This window comes from Pteropus alecto, unplaced genomic scaffold (assembly GCF_000325575.1).
Source record: "Pteropus alecto unplaced genomic scaffold, ASM32557v1 scaffold155, whole genome shotgun sequence".
Lineage (NCBI taxonomy): Eukaryota > Metazoa > Chordata > Mammalia > Chiroptera > Pteropodidae > Pteropus > Pteropus alecto.
The window spans coordinates 16,940,709-16,963,111 of record NW_006438113.1 but is presented as its reverse complement, the minus strand read 5'-3'; the positions used below and the strand labels follow the sequence as shown (position 1 = coordinate 16,963,111).

General features: G+C 30.0%; 1 long non-coding RNA gene and 1 pseudogene across 1 annotated transcript in view; one reads left to right on the top strand and one right to left on the bottom strand.

The window, feature by feature from the left end:
- The window catches only part of LOC112482680, a 58,092-nt gene that overhangs the window by 8,868 nt on the left and 26,821 nt on the right, over positions 1 to 22,403 (bottom strand). The gene's annotated exons all lie outside the window — the stretch shown is intronic.
- On the top strand, positions 5,234 to 5,352 carry LOC112482769 (annotated as a pseudogene).

The window sequence follows — 22,403 nt, the reverse complement described above, 5'->3', positions numbered from 1 at the left end:
CTATAGATAAACCTTGAAAACATTGTGCCAAGTGAAATAAGCCAGTCACAGAAGGACAAATATTACATGATTCCTCTTCTACGAGGTATTTAAAATAGGCAAATTCACAGAATCAAAGAGTGAGATGATGATTCCCAGGGGCAGGTAATCAGGAATGGAAAGTGGGAAGTTGCTAATCAAAAAGCATAAATTTCAGTTAAGCAAGATGAATAAGTGACAGAGATGTGCTGTATAATATTTTGCCTATAGTCAACAATACTGTTCTGTACACTTAAAATGTGTTAAGATGGAAGATTTCATGTTGTGTTCTAAACAAAATATTTTTAAAAAAGAGTTACTGAATAAATATCCCTGTTTCACCATAAATAGGATGTAAGGTGTACATTCTTTTATAAAAAGTGGTTAGACTTTTGAGCTACTTAATTATATTTAAAAGTAAAATAATATGTAAGACTACACCCAAAATATGCAGTAATACTACCATTGATTAATGGAATATGTATAGCTGTTAAATAGTGTAAAACATTTTTTTTAGTTTCATGTTTTCAAAATTTTTTCAATTCATGTTCTCCTTGGAAAAACATAGAAACTTTATTACTTACATGAATTTTATACTCTAAAACAATTGTTTATTTAGAATTTCTTAAAAAATCACACATTGCTCTCTGAGTCTCTTCTCCACTTGAAAAATTTAGATATTTTTCAAGAAATATAAGAGATGGTCACCTCAGGGAAGAAGTTCACTGATTTAATTGATGGAATAATAAGTAAATTAAGGAAAGCCTCAGGCTATAGGGGTAATAAGCAAAATTCACTGATATTTCTGTGTACTAGCAATACAAATGGAAATGAAATATATAATTATTTAGAAAATAATTACAAACAAAATACTTAGGAAAAAATTAATAAAGGATATACAATATTTCTACACTAAGAAATAGAAAACATTACTGAGAAAATTTGAAGAAGATCCAAATAAAACAGAAACACATAATGTTCATTGATTAGAGGATTCTACGTATTTGAGATGTGTATCCTTCTCAAATTGATTTAAAGATACAAAGAAATTGTCATCAAAATCCCAGCAGCTTTATGTGGGTGTGTGTGAGCATGTGTGTATCTGTGTACTTGCACTTGCACACATGTAGAAATTCATGTGCTAATTAAAGATGTATTTGAAAATGCAAAGGACATAAAATAGTCAAGCCAATTTTGAAAAAGAACAGAGAACTTGAACTACCTGACTTCAAGACATAGAGTAATTAAAATATGTGATTAAAAAGACAGAATATAGAATCAAGAAATAGATCCACACATACAAAGTCATTTGATCTTCAACAAAGGCACTAATATAGTTAAATGTTTAAAGGTTAGTATTTTCAACAAATTATAATGAACAACTGCATATGTATATATAGAAAGAAAACTTATTTTGACCCCTGTCTAAAACTACATACTAAAAAGCAAAACGAAGCAAAAATCAACTTGGAATAAATTATAGACCTAAAAGCAAAAACTAAAAGGATAAAACTTCTATAAAAAAAAATAGGAAAAAAATAAACTTGATAACCTTGAGATTAGCAAAAATTTCTTTAGTAACACACATACACACACATGCATGCACACATACACACATCCCGTAAAAGGAAAGTGAATAAATTAGATTACAATGAAAATTAATTATTCTACTCCTCATAAAACTCTATAAAGAAGAAAAACCATAAGCCACAGATTAGAATTCATTAACATTCATTAAACTCTTTCATATATTAAAGAGTTTCAAATATAACATGTAAAGAATTCTCATAATTCAATAAAAAATCAACAAGACCTCGAATGTGTGAAAAGCCTTGAAAAGACATTTTATAAAAGACCTATGAGTTTACTGAAAGAAGCATAACATAATTAGTAATTAGAGAAGTGCAAATTAAAAATACTTTGAGTTAACACTAAACACCCACTGGATTTACTAAATTTAAGAAGACTAGCAATATCAATTATTAGTGAGTATGTAGAACAAATAAAACTCATACATCACTGCTCACAGTGTATAGTTGTACAAGCATGTTGGAAATGAATTTGGTATACAGAGCAAAGTCAAAACACACTTATCATATGACCCACTAGTTTTACTCTTAGTTATTTTTCCCAAGAGAAATGAAACATTCTCCATAAATACTTTACTTTACATAAATTTCAAATATTTTAAATAAATTTCACTGAAGTTTTATAATAACCATTAGCTGATAATAGAAATGTCCATTATCAGTAATATATTGAAAGAACGGCAGAAAATCTCATCATTAATGAATATCAAAAAACAACATTCTAGATAAAATGTGGTTAGATAGTTGTCTGAGGCAGAGGATGGTTGAGAGTCTGAATTCAGAGTAGTACGTACAATGGTGCTTTCTGGAATTGTGGAATTGCTATAAGTCTCAGGTGGAGTAGTGATTATGCGAACATTTACAGTTGTCAAAACTCATTGAATTATATACTAAAAAATGTGCATTTTGTTAGGTCTAAATTATATTCATACAAACACCAGAGAAAATATGGATTAAATGCTGCATAACTTTGGAATGAGGAAATTTTGTAATTATAAGTTAAAATCTAGGTTTATAAAAAAAGAATTGGTAATTTTGACTTAATGAAAAAAAAGAAAACCGTGGTGGATAGAAGCATCCTGAGCAAAGAAAGAACTAGAAAACAATAATTAAATTATTAATAGCCAATACCTTTCTGTCTACCCACCCCTTCTCTCTCTCTGTCTCTCACTCTCTCTCTCATCAACTTACATATAAATATAAATGTTATATAGATGTCATCAGTGTTCAGAGACAAATATAAGTGAAATGACCCTTGGTCACATGAAAGATGCTTAACTTTGCTTAAAAAAAGAATTTCAAATTGAACTATGCAGAGATACAACTTCTCATCTATCATGTTGGCAGAAGTCCCAGAATTCGAAAATATATTCATGTTGCATGGGACTAGACACTCTAACAGATTGCTGTGGGGAATGCAAAATCGCACACCTATGGATATAAATTTGGAAATTTCTAGCAAAATAACCTATATTTTTATGCTTTGATACAAGGATCTGAAATACAGGAAGTATGTCCCATAGACATACAAAAATACTGAGAGGCTTACACAAGGCTTTTCATTGTAGTTTTTCTGTGCTAGCAACAGACTAATAATAACCTGCACGTTCACCAGTAAGGAACAGTGTGAATACGGTGTTATCCAAATGCTATAGAGTAATCTCCAGTATATTTTGTAAGAGGAAAAAATAAGACAGAACAAGAAAAATTCTTTTAGCATGTGTTAATATTGCTTATATTTCAAAATAAAAAAAATCATGAAAAACATTTTAAAAGTGGTTATTTATATGAGGAAGAAGAAAATAAGGTATAGGAGCTAGGGAGAGAATATACTTTTCTAAATATACCTTCACTTGTGAATTTGGCTTTTTAACATGTAAATGAACATATATATAAATACATAAAATTATGTAAATATTTATAAGATTCTAAAGTCAAATGCAGATATAAAAATTAAAATATATGTATCAAAAATTTTATTTATTTTTTAAATATTAAATGCAAAATTAAAGAAATTAATTTCCTGTGTATCAATATGGTAGATTAGTCTCAGAAAAGAATAATTTTAAATAATTTAAATAAGTCAAATAATTTTAAAATACAGTATTTTGTATATTTCCTAGTAAGAAATATTTTAAGGAAAAATAACTGAAAAAAAAAGTATTATTTGCTTCTTTTTCAAACATCTGCTTGGCTATCTTATACCTATGTATTTCCAAATAAATTTTTGAATTATCACATGTGCACATGCACACACACACAAACACACACCGTTGATAGGATTTGATGGTGTTTTATTTATCTGTATCTTTCACTGTATTAATTTTTCTTCATAAATAAATTTAAAAGTTTAATTATTTAAAAATTATAAACTGTTTTAGTAATCTTATATTTGTCACAAAATTAATATGTTCAATGCACCGTTTTCATCGTTAGAGAAAATAAATGCAAATAAAATAAACGCATTACATATAAACCCCTGTACTCCTAAATTTAATTTGAAAATATAAGTGTGAATTCTGGGTATGTTTTCTCTAAAATAAACTATTAGTAGCAAAGACCACCCATAAACCAGACTGTGGTATCTGAATACTACTTCCCAATAAAAGATACAAGTATCTATTGAAAAATGACTGATTCTAAGAATGAGAAAAAACATGCAACATGAACCTGGAACATGGTAAATCAGAATGCAAGATAGGTACCAAAAACTACTGGGGTTGTATCAAAAGGACCCAGAAACTAATGTAAAAAAAACTACCACTGGCCAAAATGATACTATTGGGTAAACAATAAATATATTAGTCTTGGACTTAAATCATATCAAATGCATTTAAATCTACATGTTTATTATGGGTTGCAAACCAAAGCAATACAAAACAAAACAAAAACAAAAAGTCATTTGTTACTTTTCTGGAAATTAGAAATTATAGGATAATAATCAATTGTTTTTTACCCTACTTGTGTTGTATAAACACTAACCTAATGATATTAAAAGAGTTGAGGAAAAAATGTTTCTTTTTAAAGAAAAATTTTCTGTAATAAATTAAGGATTGAAATAATATGTCACAATTTTGGAAGTCTTAGAAAAATAATAAAATGACAAACAATGTGGTTTCTTTAATAATAAAAATGTACATGAAAAACAAAAAGGTTGGGAGTGAAAAAGATTAAAAGAAACTTATAGCAGTCAAATAAAATGATAGCTCTTGTTTAGGTCTTGATTCAAACAATCTAGTTTTCTATGATAACACGTAAATAGATTTTTCATAAATAATTTTATAAAATCTAAATTTAGCATTATGTATATTTTGTGGCTGTATTCCAGTTTTTTTTTTAAATGTGGTGTACTAGAAAGAACAGTGCTTTGGATTCAGACTGATCTGGGTTTGAATTATGGCTCTAACACTTACTAGCTATGTGATTAATTTTACATAGTTTACTTAATTCCTGAGCCTCTGTATGTCATCAGTGTAAAAGAGATACAACAAACAAAATGTTATATGTATTTCAGCAAGATTTCCTAGCCTGATTTCACCTTGACTTTTAGAAAAATCTGAGAATATATGTGTTTGAGTTGGTATATCAAAATATCATGGACTGAGTGGCTTAAACAACAGACATTTGTTTATAGCCATGCCACCTTGAACAAGCCCGATCTCATCTGATCTTGAAAGCTAAGCAAGGTCCAGCCTAGTTAGTACTTGGATGGAAGACCACCTAGGAAGACCAGGTACTGTAGGCATTAAAAAAATTTTAAAAATTAAAAAAACAAAAAACAAAAAACAGACATTTATTTCTCACAGTTCTAGAATCTGGGGAGCCCATTATCAAGGTGTCGATTTCATTGTTGGTAAAGTTCCTCTTCCTGGATTGCAGATGGTCACCTTCCCCTGTATCCTCACATGATAGGGAGAGGAAGTGCTGGTATTTCCTCTTATAAAGGCTCCACCCTCATGACCTCATTTAAACATAATTACTTCCCAAAAGCCCCATATACTATATTAGCACATTAGAGAAAGGGACGTCAACATATAAATTTTAGAGGGATGCAAATATTCAGTTTATATCAATATGAAAAATGGAATGCTAGTATATCAAATAGCAATTTTCTTACAATGTAGGATTTGAAACCTCGATGAAAGAACATAATTCTTCGGGGAGAAAAAAATCAGACATGCCAATATGGTTAATTAGAAAGACTGGTTGTTATTGAAGGAGATGGGATTTGTCATTCACAGAATAGTGATGGTATATTGAAATGTCTACACTTCTACTATTCACTCGACAAATGTTTAAATAACAACATGATCGCAGAAAGAGCTGATTAACTGGAAATATCTTATGACCTTGGAACACAAGAAGTGCTCTTTTGGGACCCCCTTTATGAAACCGTAACACTAAATAAGCAGAGAAAAAAATTCTTTCCACTTCAGAACAAGATAGCTGGTAGTTTGATACCTTGAGGATATTGATACAGCTCTGAGGTGTGAAGGTAGAAAGGAGTTGCTAAACTGATCTCATGGTTCTGTGATTTATTTCACTTAAATTCTATTGTTTGTACCTATTATATATCACTTACATTTCTAGGCATAGTAGTGATTTAGGCAGGATGGAAATATAAAGACAAAACCTTACTTCAAACTTCAGAAGTACTACCAAATTTATTTTTAAATATTATATCAAAACTTAAGAAGCATTCTTTTTAATATCAAGAATAGATGAGTATGATATTATACTGAAGGTACTAGCCAATGCAATTAGAAAAAGTAAATTTATACAATTTGTAAACATTGAAAACAATGAATAGTTATTAATTTTCAATGATGTGTTTATATGCTTAATATTCTGAAAATAATTATATATAAAAATGTTAGTAAAAAAGTAAGATAATTTTGTGAGATGGTTAAGTATAAAATTAATGAAAATAACAGATTTCATGATTAAAAACAATAAGCGAAAGTTGTGATGGATGGAAGAAAAGACTATTTAAAGTACCTAGGAATAAACTTAAGAAGAAAAGTGAAAAATGTATATAAAGAAAACTGTAAACTACTAATGGGGAACAAGGAAAAAATAATCAGAAGCATGATAGCTTGGAGAGGGAGAAAAAGCTTCATGCATATGACCATACATATGACTATTGTGTTACTTAGGTTTCTCCAAAGAGAAGCAATAAAATGTGTACATATATAGATGTTTGTTATAATAGTTGGGTCATGTGATTATGAAGGCTGGTAAGTCCAAAATAGGCAGTGTGAGCCAGGACAAACAATGGTGACCAAAGACAGTCTTCCCTCTTGCTTAGGGAGGCTAGTCTTTTTGTTCCATCCAGGACTTCAACTGACTGGATGAGGCCCATTCACACTAGGGCGGGCAATCCGCTTTAATCAAAGTTCACTGATTTAAATGCTAATGTCATAAATAAAACACCCTCCAAGTCGACAAATAAAATTAGCCATCACAGATATTCTATCTTTTTTTGTGAATAGCTAGTTGTTTTTATCTGCACCTTTTTTGAGATATAATTGACATATAACACTATTTAAGTTTAAGATATACAATGCATTGATTTAATACACTTATATGTTGTGATTATGACTATAGCATTAGCTAACACCTCCATCACCTCACATAATTACCATTTCTTTTTTTGTGGTGAGAACATTTAAAATCTACTCTCTTAACAACTTTCAAATATATAATACAGCATTTTAACTATAGCTAATTATAGTCACCATATTGTAGATTTGATCCCCAGAATTTATTTATCTTATAACTGGAAATTTGTACTTTTGACCAACATCTCCCCTTTCCACCATCCCCCAGCTCCTGGCAATCATCATTCTATTCTCTGCGAGTTCAGATTTAATTGTTTTCATTCTTAAAAAAGTTTGTTTATCAATATAACTTATATAACAACTATTAGTATATCTTGTTTAATACCTGTTTAATTTTTTTTTTCAAAAGATGGAAACAAGAGTGTCCAATGTGATAATCTTTTGAAAACTAAGATGAAAGTGAAAGTTATTGAATGAGACTCCTAGCAAAGTTATTTATAAAGGAAGAGCTTTCACTGTCTTATCCTTTCACTTATTCCTACCTGAAATGCAAATGCAAGTCGGTAGTAATGCAGCTATTGTGTAACCATGAGGTAACAGAATGGAAGATAGAAGACACTTTCCCAAGATGACAGAGCAGAAATTTTGACATTACTATGTCACTGACCACATTCTCAAACAACTATATCAGCCACAGATCTAATACTTTTCAGTTCTCAATACATGAGAAATATCAAAGCAGATTTAGATTTTATGTAACACTCAGACAGATTTATTCTTAATTTATATATAAAGAATGTGTTGTCTTATTTTATTTATCTTATTTAGGAAGCACAATTGTCATTTGTTATCCCCTCTACCTTCTCTCTCTGGTTGTCCCTTAGGATACTTTAGTTCACTACAAGTCTGGCATCAAGTTCTTCTGGTAAATCAGGAAAAGACTTCACTGGTTTTGTCCCCTTGCATGTTCAAGGCAAACCTAGACTTATTTCAATATCCTTTTTGAGAGAAGATTCATAAAATCATATAAATATTTTTGTATTTTATAACAGAAATATTTCTCTATCTTTTTTTTAGAGTCTGAAATGATATCTATTGTTCTCATCTGTTCTCCTGTTGAAACTTATTTCTGGCTATAATTCAGCTAAACCAACATAGCACAGCTATTTTTAGTTGGAGATAAATTTGCTTTTATGTAATTTTTTTCTACACTGAACACATGTCCAAAGAAAGTAATTTGGGGGAAATTTTATAAAGGTTTTTTTCCCTTAGTTTAAAGAATAGATGGCAGCCATACAGAGAAGCAAAGAAGCTAAAGTATTGCACATTTCCCAACAAAGAAAAAATCATAATAAAAATTAGTTATGAGCCAACACATTGTCTCTTTTCTGTTAATTATCCATGTTCAGATCCAGTTAGAAATACATTGCCCACTTTATTTTTATTCCATATTCTCAGCCAGGGAATAATTAATGTTCTAATATGCCATAAAGAAAGACTGCTGTCCTATATATTTTTAAAGGAATGAAAGCTGGAAACGGGGTGTAAAAATGATTTGTTTACCCTGGTCTAAGGTAAAATTGCTTTAATTTTTCCAGCTGCATTGCTGCAGTAACTTAAAAGCCTGAGCATGTCTCCCAGTATCATTAAAACAAAACTGAAATTAAGACACAGCCTACTCAATCCATACCATAAAGCAGTCAAGGAAATGCTTATGGTGGTTGAACTATTGATAAGTTAGTTGGGTTTTATAAATTAATGCATAGGTATCACCAACAATTATGCTGATAATGAATTGATGAGGCTATGCTTAAACAAAGAAAAAGGCTTGCCTAAAAGATTTTCTGTTTGAGAAATCATTTTTTCTTTTACTTTATGCCTAAAACACAGATATTGGTGAGAGGAGATATTGTCGCATCAGTAACCTAAAAAGCTAAATGTATTGGCCACATAGAACACTTGGGTTCTAAAAAATAGTGAGAGCATACCATTTTCTGGTGGCGACATGTTAATGTGAAGTATTTGGCATTACACAGAGATCTTCATCCCTACAAAAGTGTCTCTGTTTTGAATATTCCAAGAAGCCTAGTACTGTCTTGTACATCCCCTTTACATGTGTGTGTGTGTGTGTGTGTGTGTGTGTGTAAGAAAAAGTGGTTACTGAGGGCTAGCCACTCTAGTATGGCTCTCTGTAGCATCAACAGAGTTGATATTAAAATCAAGAGAATCAGTGGAGCCCAAAGTCAAAGGAGAAGCTGAAATCAGTGAAATGAACAGGCGCTTTACCTATAACTCAGCAATTCCCATTCTAGGTAAAAAAACTAGGGACACTCTGGCACAGGTGAATAGGAGATAGGTATATGAATGTTCATGTCAGCATTTTTTGCAATGTTAAAAAAATGGAAACAACCTAAATGTCATAAATTAGACTGAATAAATTATCATATATTCATTCACTGAATCATATGCACAGTGAATATGAATCAATAATCCATATGTGTCAGCTGTGACAAATCCTAACATTATAATATTAAGAAGAGGAAACAAGTTATGTTTGAAACCTTATGTTTGTTCACAAATACTTAAAATTCAAAGCAGGCAGTACTAAACAATGTAACTCAAAAGGATGATTAACATGAATTTAGGGAGAGCAGTTGCTTCTGGAGAGTGATTGTAAGGGTATAATGAAACAGGGGTAGAAAAAGGTTTTTAAAGTACAGTAACTTTTTAACTTGCTTAGTGGAAACAGGGATACTTGTTATTTACAAAATTTAAATAATGTGAGATATCTCAAACACTGTTATTGGCTCTCATGTCTTAAACATTGTCACAAACTATCATATATTACTATTATCTCATTTTATATTGAGGCAAATTTACACATAATAATGTGGCCAAAGTCACACAAAGTGAATTGTTCAAGATAATACAGCTTATTTAAGAACTGGGAGCCAAACCTTGGTAATTTGCAGAGCAAATATTCTTAACCCAGGATTATAGATTCTCTGTATCCATTGCCTTAACTAAGCATGATTTTAATGTGGCTGTAATCATATTATATCCTGCATTTTATATGTAACATTGCATTTGGGGAAGCAGTCTGCATCATTATTACTTTTTGAAAACATACATATTAATGTTTACATAATATTTTATCCTGTCATGCCATATTTATTTATTTTATTTATTTATTATTTATTTATTTATTTATTTATTTATTTATTTATTTATTTATTTATTTATTTATTCATTCATTTTTAGACCAGGCAACCGTTGGTTGACCTCACAGATTGCAAAGACCTTGCCATACTTTATTCAAACAACTCAAATGCAATTTCTAAAGTCTTAATATAATAATGTTTCAGAAACATCCTTGAATGTATTCCTTATTTTCATGAACTAAATTTGTAGAAATGCTATCATAGTAAAAAATAGAAACATAATTTTAAAATAGTCTAATTGTCCTCCAGCCTATATCAACTGATATTCTTACTAGCAATTAAGGAGAGAACCAGCATTTTGAAAATTTAACACATTGTGATCATATAATTGCTATTGTAAACTGCATACAATTAACAATGTTTTAGATTTTTACTGATAAACATTTTATATTCTTACTGATAAACATTTTTTCTCCTTTTTTGGTGATCTTTACTTTTGCTCTATAGATATATTAACATCTATCTTAGTGTTTGGTAAGGTAATTTTTTTATAAAAAGATACTGATTATCATATTTATCTAAATGTTTTGTTATTCTATAGACATATTTTAAGTTTATTTTTGACCTAAAATGTTCTTAAATTATTCATAAGTCTATATGGCTTTAAAATTTTTTAAAGTATGTTTTGGAAACTTTTTCTACCATAAAATGCCATATATGGACATTTTTTTTTTCTTTTTTATATATTTTAAATGATAAATTCTTATTATGCATAAAATGTTTTTTATTGACAGATGTAAAATGAGAATGTCACTTTTTCAAAAATTATTTTTTTTAATTTCCAGCAATTTTTTGAATATTTGTTTTTTTAAATCAATTTAAGTATTTTAATCATGCACATCTATGATATAAACAATAATTGATTTCTGGGCCATTGTTCTTTTCCAAAATTTTTTCTATCAATTCTTGCCACATTGAATTTTAAATCATTGACTTATCTATCAATATTTGTACTGATACTATGTCTTTTAACATATAGGTAAGGCAAATCTATTTCATAATTTTAAAAAAATTCTAGATTTCTAGACTATTCTAGATTTCTAGATTTCTCCACCACTACACATTTAGTAGCATCATCAATTTCTTGGACTGTTGCAATAACATTTACATTGGTTTATCTACATTAGCACTGCCCTTCATTTTCAATTCTTCACCTATCTGCCAGAGTGATCTTCACATAATTCGATCACATCATTTTTCAGGTTAAATACTCTGGTAGCCTTTACCTCATTTTAAAACTTAAACTATTCTTGCATTACACACCTCCACAGGATCTAGCCACCCAAATCTCACTTTCAACATAATTCTCTATTTGTCTCACTCTGCTCTAGTCACTCTTCCTTCTTGGTACTCCAGTGACAAACCAAGTATTCTCCTGTCCATACAAAATGCCATTTTATGTAATTTTCAGTGTTTTCATGCTTATTTTAACAGTAATTTAGAGGAGAATAAACCAGTCCTTGTTCCCTCTCTTAGTAATTTTGATCAGAAAATACCTCACAAAATTTCAGGATCTTAAAATGCTTTTGGCATCAATTAAAAATAATATTGCTATTGCTTTCCAGTTTCTATGTGCACAAAAAGTAAAACAAATTTATATTTTTCAAATATGTTTACAAATACACAAAAACAGTTTTTCGGACTTGAAAAGAGTGTTATGTTATTCACTGACAATAACATCTTGATTGTAGCCCCTGGGTCAAAAACTGATCAGAAGAATGCCATCCTCTAGGAGCTTTGGGAGTGACTGCGAGCCCATTTGATAATTAGGGGCAAGAGAATCTCAGAAATATGGCTAAGTGCAAAAGTCTTGGCAAAATTAACTATACCTCACTCTTAACTCAATTTTGTTGTGGCAAAAACTGTAATGAAAACACATCCAATAGTCATACCCTATCTGTGAAGGGTACTGTGTGGAATAAGCAAGACTCATTAGCTAGTCCGAGCACTGAGAATTTTGTTTTTCTTATCAATCTTCAAAACAAACTAAGGACACTGGAAGAGGAAATTATCAAACTTTGTTTATAAATGAAAAGTGTAACAAACAAATATTATACGCATCAAGTATCTTTAAATTGGGCATAAAATTTCTTAAGCAAAATACTCAACTTTAGGAAATATTCTCTAATTTTTTTCTTTTGGTTAACTGAAATTCATTTGAATTTCAAGTCTTTATTCCACCAGAAAAAAAAAGATAACTTAATCTAAGTTGATCGAAGTGTTTATTGTTATTGTTGTTGTTGTTTTTAGTGTACCGAAGAATCTACTGTTATGGCATCCCCTCTTCTTTTAAGGTATCAAACTTAATTATTTAATTTCCCAGTGAGAATGGCTTACAAAGAGGGCATTTTGTTTATCACCATTATCTATGCTGATACAAGTTGGGCATTCAAATTCTCATCAGTTCTCACAATTCATGAGGCCCAAGAAGATCAGAGCTGTCATATTTTTTTTTTTAAGTACGTGGTCACTTTAGATACTAAACTTTTTCAATTATTTTGATGGTCTAGAGAGGACATGAGATGTGATTCCCTGACCTCTTGCACATCTCTGAAGCTGTGGAGAAACACTCTTAAAACTACCTACACCATCTACAGCCATATCCCCTGAATGTGTCCGATCTCGTCTGATTTTGGAAACTAAACGGATCAGGCCTGGTTAGTATTTGGATGGGAGACCACCTAGGAATACCAGGTGCTGTAGGCATTTAAAAAACAAAACAAAACAAAACTACTAGAACTGGGGAAAGGATGATCTCTTCAATAACTGGTGCTGGGAAAACTAGACAGCCACATGAAAAAGAATGAAACTCAGCCATTAGCTTAGACTACTCAAAAAAATTAACTCAAAACGAATTAAAGTCGTGAACATAAGACCCAAAACCATAAAAATCCTAGAAAAAACTGTAAGCAAGAAGCTCCTTGACATAGGTCTTGATGATTTTTTTTTTTAATCTAACACCAGCAGCAAAAGCAACAAAACAAAAATAAATAAGTGGGACCACATCATACTAAAAAGCTTATGAATAGCAAAAAAAATCAGCAACAAAATAAAAAGTCAACCTACTGAATGGGAGAAAACATTTGCAAAACATATATATAAAGGACTAATATCTATAATATATCGTAAACTTATACAACTCTAGAGCAAAAAAAAATCCAATTAAAAACGGGCAGAAGTTCTGAATAGACATTTGTCCATAAAGGACATACTGATGGCCAGCAGGTACATGAAAAGAGGCTAAACTTTTTAATCACCAGGGAAATGCAAATCAAAATCACAATGAGATATCACCTACATTTGTTCGAATTGCTGTTATCAAAAATACAATATATAACAATTATTGACAAAAATGTGGAGAAAAGGGAACACTTGTGCACTGTTGGTGGAAATACAAGTTGGTGATGCCATTATGACAAAAAGTTTGGAAAAGCCTGAAAAAATTAAAAATTGGAACTATTATATAATCCAACAATTTCACTTCTGGGTATTTATTCAAAGAAAATGCAAATACTAACTCAAAAAGATATATGTACCCCTGTGTTCATTGCAGTATTATTTACAATAGCCAAGAAATAGCCTAAATATTCATCAATAGATAAATGGATAAAGAAATAATGGAATATTATTCATTCATAAAAAATAAAGAAATCTCACTATTTATAAGAACATGGATATGACTTAAGGACATTATGCTAAGTGAAATCAGAGAAAGACAAATATTATCTCTCTTAAATGTGGAATATAAAAACAAACAAACAAAAAAGCTCAGAGAGAGAATAGAGTGGTGGTTGCCAGAGGTGGTTGCTAATGGGGTTCAGAGAATTGGGTGAAGGAGATCAAAATGTAAAAATAAAAGTAAATAAATAAATTTCGTGCATTACTGAGCAACAACAACAGAAGAGAAAACTCTGAAATGAGAATCTCTTATTATTTCAACATAGAAGGTAGGTAGAGGGGAAGAAATAAGGGAGGAAAGAAAAAGGGTAAAATATTTCATATCCTATTGGAAGGGATAATTTAGATTCTGACTAAAATCTAAAGGTAGGTATATAAATATGATTCTAAATATTTGTATTAAAATTTTTAGGATAGAGAACTTCCCAAAAAAAGCAATAGAAATAACAGCAAAATATTTTTTAAAAGGCATATACCACAGAGAAATGAAGAATGATAGAGAGAACAATAGCAAGACAATAGATAAACAAATAGTAAATGACGCAATAGACTTAAGAAAGCTGAACCCTTAGACCATAAGTTGGAGATGAATAAACTAAACAGAAAGAATACGATAGAAAAGGAATATTCAAGAAATAAAATATGAGCTTTTGGAACTTAAAAACATGACAGTAGAAATAAAGAGTTGGAAATTAAAGTGGAGGAAATCTGGAAAAATAGAAGGAGACAAAGAGATGGAAAGAAAAAGAGAAAATAGAAACTAGAGAATTAATCTAGAATGTCCAATGGTCATATTTTAGTTCAGAAAGAGAAAACAGAGAAAATGGAGGAGAGGAAATTATTTACAAAGGATTTGATAGCATTTTCCAGAATTTTTGCATGATGCAGAGGACCGCTGTGAACACTTGTATATAGTTAAGATCACACTATCATTATTTAGCTTATGCATGTTCTCTTGATTTATTTACACTAATTATCTGTATATGTATTTATTTATATAATTAACTCCCATAAACCCACCACCCAACTAGCCAATAATTATGGATGGGCTTTTTGCATTTCAAAAAAAAATTATATGGTATCTTCCATAGCATGGACCAATTAATCATCTCTGACTGAAGGAAAGAAGGCAAAAGATAAGCAAAATTATGGAGCCTGAAAAATAAATGCATCAAAATATAAAAATAATCTCATTTTAAAATAAAACTACTAAAGAAAATAAAATCAAAGATCAAAGCTCCTGTTTTCCAATATCTAGTATAATTGAATAAAACTGGCTTTGTTGGAATATGGATGATCAGAATATTAATTGAATCCTAGTCCTACTTGCCTTCTTTTGAATTGTCTATCTATCTATCTATCTATCTATCTATCTATCTATCTATCTATCTATCTATCTATCTATTTATCTGTCTATCTATCATCTTTTTGTATATTTATCTAATATCTATCAAGTATCACCTACTTATTGTTATATGAATAAAAAATAAATATATACATATAAAACTAATACATATGAATCACAACTCAGCTGAGGAACATTACCAATAACTATCAAAACTCAGATGCCTTTTGAAGTCTTCTGCCTTTCTCCTAATATCAAATAAATTCAATTTCATATTTATAGCTCTTCTGCTTTTCCAAATAGCTTTATTAAAAATAGATGTTTTTAAATATTATGCCATTATACTTCATATATTTGAGTTTTATATTAATAATATTATACTAAATGAATTATTGTCATTTGCTTCTTTTAGTCAACATTGTTTTTTGATACACATGTTATTTCACACAGATCTATGTGGTCTTTTTTCAATGCTATATGTGTTCCATTGGATGGATATTCACAGTTCTTAATTCCATTCCAACACGTTCTGTATGATACCATTTTTGAAACTTTTTTGAGATATGATGTTTTCTTAATGCAAAATTAATTTTCATTATTTTTTTAATGGACAAGGATATACTTGGGAAAAAGATAAGTGCATTTGACTACCACAGATCAATGATTCTAATATGAAATATAACCTACCCATATCCTCTCTGATTTCCTGTTCTGAAAGTAATTCTAACCATTTTCTTCTCAGCAAATGTGACTTTGGGGAGATATCAGTCCTGCTGCCATGAGTATTCCAACTTGTTTGGCAGTATTGCTTTTCTTCTTGTAAGCAACAAATCGAACTTGCAGTTTATATGTTAGTCTCTTGTGACTCTTATGGTTTTGGGCCAATATAAGCTTGCTCCAGAGAAATCAAATCCATTTTCTAGAATGGCAGTCCTGAGGATCACAAGTCTGAGTCTGAAGCAATTTTGTTTCCTTGGAACTTTCATCTCTCTTGTTCTGTGCCACACAATTGGTCAGAGAATTCCTTCTCTGAGAATCACAGAAATAGTGATGCTAGCCCTGCACACAGTAACTAGATTGCATATTCTCAGGAAAAATGTATAATCAATGAAGTGGTAACTAGAACCCAAACAAATAAAATGTTCACATTGTAATACAACATTGCACAGTCTTTATTTTTATGTTAGCTGCACTGAAGGTTAACACAGGATGAAAAAATTTTTTTCTCCTATTTCTTTGTTTTTTATTTTTTACTTTTGTTGTTATTTTTCTCATTCACTTATTTTTAATTTAATTGTCTTTTTTTGTTAATGTTTAAGTTTGAGTTATGAAGGGAAAGCAGTAGAAAATAATCACGTGCTATTTAAAAATTAAAATGTGCTAATTCATCAGATAAAGAATGGCAGAAATCTGTTGAAACTTGAGATATAATTAATGTCATTCAAAGATAATTGGTGAGAGCCAAGATAATTTCTAATTAATAATTGACAATTAAGTATAAGTAGATAAAACAAAAAATATGAACTAACTCTGAAACAAGATTTTATTTGAAAGAAGCATATTTTGACTTCCAAAGCCTAAATTCTGTCAGAATTATTTATCTTTGAGTGAAGGAACAGTTGAATTTCCTTGTGAGTTTAAGGAAAATGATTACATAAACATGATGCTAGTTCCTGATGAATTTACTTTTCAAATGCTTTGCTTTACACTAATTGTCTTATGCTTGCCTAAGGATTATATTTGGATATTATCACAGTAGTCTTGCTGTTCTGATATTCATATACTGTCTATTTCTTCATATATATTAATGCAATGAATTAGATAAATTGTATAATTGCCATAGGCAAAATTATTTGAGAAATGGAAATCTCTAAGGAGGCTTTCTCAGATCACATTATTATTCTGTCTGCCTCATCCTCCATTTTCCTATAAGTAAATATTAAAAACGTAACTTTGAAGGAGATTTCTCTCCTCACAGAATTATTTTCCCAATAATTCTAAAATCAGATTTAAATACATTTAATTTGCTAATTTCTCCTTTTTCGCTTATTTTTTGGTGTTTGCATATTTTCCTTTGCGAAATATTGCATTGCGTAAAATATGATTATCATATAAAATGCCAAGACTAAATTTTCGGTGATTATTCAAGATCATTTAATATTCATTAAGTACTAGTTATATAGTTTTGTAGATGAAAAAGTCAATATTATTTAATTTTTATGAGTAACCAATTGTTCCTTTTTATATTTTGTATATTCATTATTGCATGTTCACTTAAACACAATGTTAATGAATCATATGCAGGTGATGTTTAAATTTAGAAGACTATTTTTACTTATGAAATCTAAGTGTGTAGTCATCAATGTCATTAACTGAGATGAAGTAAGAATAATGACTATAAACTCAAGTATTTAAACATATAATCATTCTTTAGTACTAATATTGTCAGATTCACTATTGATGTTACCAGACTCATATTGTCAATAAATGTCTTTTTCACATTCTGCTTAGTGGTACACTTTTCACATTTTTCTTCTTTTTTGTTGGTTGGTGACATCACTGTTTTAAATGGCCCAGAAGCATAGCGCTGAAGTGCTCTCCAGTGTTCTGAGCACAAGAAGCTATGATGTACCTTATGAAGAAAATTGTCTTAGGTAAGTTTGGTTCTGGCCTGAGTTATAGAGCTAGTTGGCCATGAGTTCAACGTTAATGATATATATTATATACAGTGTCTTTAAACAGAAACACACATTAAACAAGGTGACATAGATTAGTTAATGAAAATGTTGTGGCCGGAGGCTCAGAGGACTCAAACGTCATATTTCTCTCAAGGTAATGGTTCAATGTTTGCTAATTCAGAGTTGGTAGAGACTATAGATTGTAACAACCATGTTGATCTTGTACTCAGCAACTTTGCTGAATTCTTCTAATAGCCCTAATAGTTTTTTGTGGATTCTTTAGGATTTTCTGTAGATAAGGTCATATCTTCTGCAAATAGGAAAATTTTACTTATTTTCCAACTTGGATGCTGTTTATTTCTTTTTCTTTTCTAATTTCTCTTGATAGAACTTCCAGTCGAATACATTGAAATAACAGTAGTCAATGTGCGATGCTTGTCTTGTTCTTGTTGTTAGGGGTATAACTTTCAGTCTTTCGCCTTTAGTATTATGCCAACTGTGGATTACTAATCAAAGTTCTTTATCATGTTGAGGAAATTCCTATATATCTTTACTTTTCTCTGTTTTTATCATGAAAGGATGTTGGATATTGTCAAATACTTTTTCTATGTTAGTTGAGACAATTATGTAAGTTTTCCCTTCATTCTGTTAATGTGGTATATATTAGGTTGACTGATTTCCATATGTTGACCCACCTTGCATTACAGTGACAAATTCCATTTGGCCATGGTGAGAAATCCTTTTAATATTTTGAATTTAGTTTGCTACCATTCTGCTGAGGATTTTTGCATCTATCTTCATTAGGTCTTTTGTTTTCTTTTCTTGCAGTATCTTTGTGTGGCTTGGTATCAGGGTAATGTTAATCTTATAGAATGAAATAGGAAATGTTCTCTCTTTTCTGTTTGTTGAAAGAATTTGAGAAGTATCTGACGTTGTCTTTTTTAAAATGCAGTAGAATTCACCAGTGAATTCATCTGGCCTGGTCTTTTTGTTGGGAGGTTTTTGATTAATGAATCAAAAACTCTTCCTAAATTAGTTAAGACTGTCTATTTATTTTTGAGTTAGTTTTAGAAATTTCAGTGTCTTTAAAATTTTGTCCATTTCACCTAGATTTTCTAATTTGTTGGCATTCAATGGTTTTTAGTATTCTTTTAAAATTATTTTTATTTTATTTTTATTTATAGGGCCATTAATAATCTTTACTTTCATTTTCAATTTCAGTTATTCCTGTATTCTCTCTTTTTTATATAGTCAGTGTCCCTAAATGTTAGTTAATTTTACACTTTTTTTCTCTTTCAAAAAAAACTTTGGTTTTATTGATTCTATTGTTTTCCTATTCACTATTTCATTGATCTCCAGCTAATATTTATTATAGCCTTTTTTTCTGCTAGCTTTGAGTCTAGTTTGTTCTTTTTCTAGTCCTTTAAAATATAAAGCTAGGACATTAATATGTCATCTTTCTCCTTTTTAATGTAAGCATTTATAGGTATAAATTTCTCTCTGAACACTCCTCGGAGGTGTTAAAGAGTGGTATAGGAAAAGTGTTCTATAGTCTTATGATTAAATTTCAGTCTTTTAGAGGGCCTCTTTCAAAGGCTGTGACCTTTACAAGTTTTTCTTACACCCCTCTTTTTTTGTTCCTTTTCTCCCCACCTTAGGTGAGACAGGAATGTTAGAGCTGGGAAATTTTGACACTTGTCATCTGTCTAAGCTTGACTCCATATGGTGTTGTTTCTACTGATTCTCACAGATCGGCTTGTGGTTTTCATGAAACTGACTCCTGGTAAGCCTGGTATTCCTTGTCTCAATCCGAGTGCCCTAAATCTTAGTCGATGCATTTTGGGCAGGCAGAAAAACATCCAGAGTAGGGTAAAGTCCAATAAATTTTGGAAAATAGAATTTTGGAAAATAGGAAATATCGTCATTGCCAAATGTTATGGAAATATAAAGAAAGTCATGTTTAAGAGGCTTGGCCACACACACACATACACACACAGAATAGTTTGAGGCCCTTTGAGAGTGTGTAGTGCTGGATACACAGATAGTGTAGATGTCATTTAGTTTGATTTAATATATCTGTCTGTTTTAGAAATATTTTTAGACTTGTAGAATTCACTAATTTATCTCTCATTTCTTCAGCAATAAAAAGAATTAAAAGAAAAATGTCTCAACATAGCAAATTAAATAAGTAGACAGATATCCTATGAAAATTCAAAGTAAATGACTACTATTTCTTTTATTTATTATTTTTTTAAAAAGCTACATAAAAAGGCCTGTGAATGATGGTATCTTTACATTGAAAAGTGAATTTTGCCTCTTTTTTCCCCCTAAAAACAGCATCGGTTCAATAAAGAATACATTATGGAAATATGTATAAACAGAATGAATTTTATAGAAATATTATTCAAATACCAACATCTAAAAAACCTTAAATTACACATTTCTAAATCTTTACTTCTACCCATAAATGTAATCTCATATATATATTTTTCGATGTCACAAACTCAAAAGTTAGCAGTAAAAGACATTTTAGAAGACACCATGATCTATTATGTTTTAATTTGTATAGCACTCATTTAACCTTTATGTTCATATAATAACTGGGTTTAACCTCAGATAACAATGAAATCACTCATTCCAGGACACAAAAAGAAGCAAAGTTCTGTAGCTATTCTCATAAGGATGCTGGGGTGACAGGTAAGATAGGTTATAATTGACACTAATTGGTGCTCCTGATTGCTATTGCACATCTTCTTTATAATAATATGTGCAAGATAGCTTGGTACTTTTCAAAGTGTTAAAAACATGTATTGTATAAAATAAATCCACTGGTTTCTGTAACTGAGTAACAAACATTTTAGCGGTGATCAGAGGTGACATTCTGAAAAATACATTGTTTCTTTAGAAAAGTATTTAGACGTAATATAAAAATGAAATAGATTACATATAATTTGTTCTTTTTAAAGTGATTTTTATAATATTTATTAACTGATAAATATATAAATGTTAAAAACTATTCTATCCGAAGTTTAAGTATTTAGTCATAACTACTCTGATATATGTATTCTTTCAAGTTTTTTCTTTATTGTGACATTTAAACAATTGAAACATTAAATATGATTTTAGTCCTGCTTTATTCACTTAATATTTTCAACTAATAAGTATTTTCCCAATGCACTCCAATAACATTACCAAATTGCAATAAACATTTTCAGTGGCTGCATATAATTTTATTAAGTAGATTCATCATCACCATATACCTAGTCTTTGCTCTATGTTTGGGAATGTAACCTATTTACAAATTCTGCTATTATTAAAAAAAAAAACACTATATTTAAAATTTTTGTGCACGTTACTATTTTCAATCAAAAATTATTTCTAGAATAAACAGCTGTAAAATTTTGGGATAGACACAGAAACATTTTAAAGTGTCTTGATACATGGGTATATGTTGCTAAACTGCTTTATAAAATAATAAATCCACTTAACCACTCTCAGAATAATATATTATGAATACTTAACAGCTTAGGTAATTTTTTATAATTTTGTTTTAAATTCTAGTTCTCTTATGACTAGGAAGGCAGGCGATTTTTATCAGCCAATTGCCTTTACTCTTTACTTGCTTTACTTGCTATTTGTATGCCTAAGAAATTATCAGCTCATTGCCTTTACTCTTTAATTTAAATCAGAGTGTTTGCATTTTATTGCTGTGTACATGTTCTTTATTAGTAAAATATAAATGTATGTCACAGAGAAATAAATGTATTCTCATTTTTGATCCATGGATTTTGATTACTATTTTACATATGCAAGTTTTAAATATTTGTTAAATATTTGTTAAATTAAAATCTATCCCTCTTATGCTTTATAATGTCTTCTATTATTTAAATAAAAATCTATCCAAAATAATCACATTTATTTATTTAGAATATTTTGGCATATCTTTTCCTTCTTGATTTGTGCTTTTGCTTTATCATATAATAAGCTGATGTGTAAAAGGTATATTTCCTGGCTGTCAATTGTTTTGATGCTCTTTCTTTCAAATTTTAAGTCAGTTTCATACTATTAAAATTAGATCTGGAATGGCTAGTGCCCTCTCATTGCCTTCTATATTATAATTTGTTTTGCTAATCTCATCTGCTTATTTTTCCATATAAGCTTCAAAATCATTTGACCAAAGTTCTAAAATAAATTCTACTTTTTTAAAGTAGAATTGAATTGAATCCATAAATAAATAGGAGTTAAAGTTTGTCTAAGAGTGGCTTTAACCCAAATAAAGGAAGCTAATGTGGACCCATCACTGAATGCCTTCT